Here is a 593-nt window from a genome sequence, read left to right as displayed (position 1 = left end):
ATACAATTTTGACAATTAAAAATAATATAATTTTTTAGGGTTAAATTGGTAATTTAATTATTTTCTTTTTATTAATGTCCAAACAAAAAAATTATTATAAAAGGGTAATATTGTAAAAGTAAGCCAAAAGAAATAAAAAGTAACAATTTAGTTTTTGACAATTAAAAATTAATATAATTTTTTTATTTTTTAGGGTTAAATTGTTAATTTAATTATTTTCTTTTTATTAATGTCCAAACAAAAAAATTATTATAAAAGGGTAATATTGTAAAAGTAAGCCAAAATAAATAAAAAGTAACGGTAGGGGTATCAATACTTTAACGGCAGGGATATTTCGAGGTATTTTTTAAAATATGGGGACTAAATGGATACTAATATTAAAATACAGGGATTAAATAGGTTTTTACCCTTGATGAAATCATAAAGGTGATTGTGTATGCAAGTGATGACCAAAGCTCTTACAAGGATAGCCATGATTGACAAGCTCAGCAATTTGTCCGAATGTCAAGCCTGGGAAGACAGCAGTTACTAGAGCTGCAACATGAAAATGCATCCAATAATATAAGCTCATCATCATCTGCTCATGTACTTCG

The sequence above is a fragment of the Citrus clementina genome, unplaced genomic scaffold (genome assembly GCF_000493195.1).
Source record: "Citrus clementina cultivar Clemenules unplaced genomic scaffold, Citrus_clementina_v1.0 scaffold_3, whole genome shotgun sequence".
In the NCBI taxonomy this organism is placed as follows: Eukaryota; Viridiplantae; Streptophyta; class Magnoliopsida; order Sapindales; family Rutaceae; genus Citrus; species Citrus x clementina.
Note: the sequence above shows the minus strand (reverse complement) of the source record.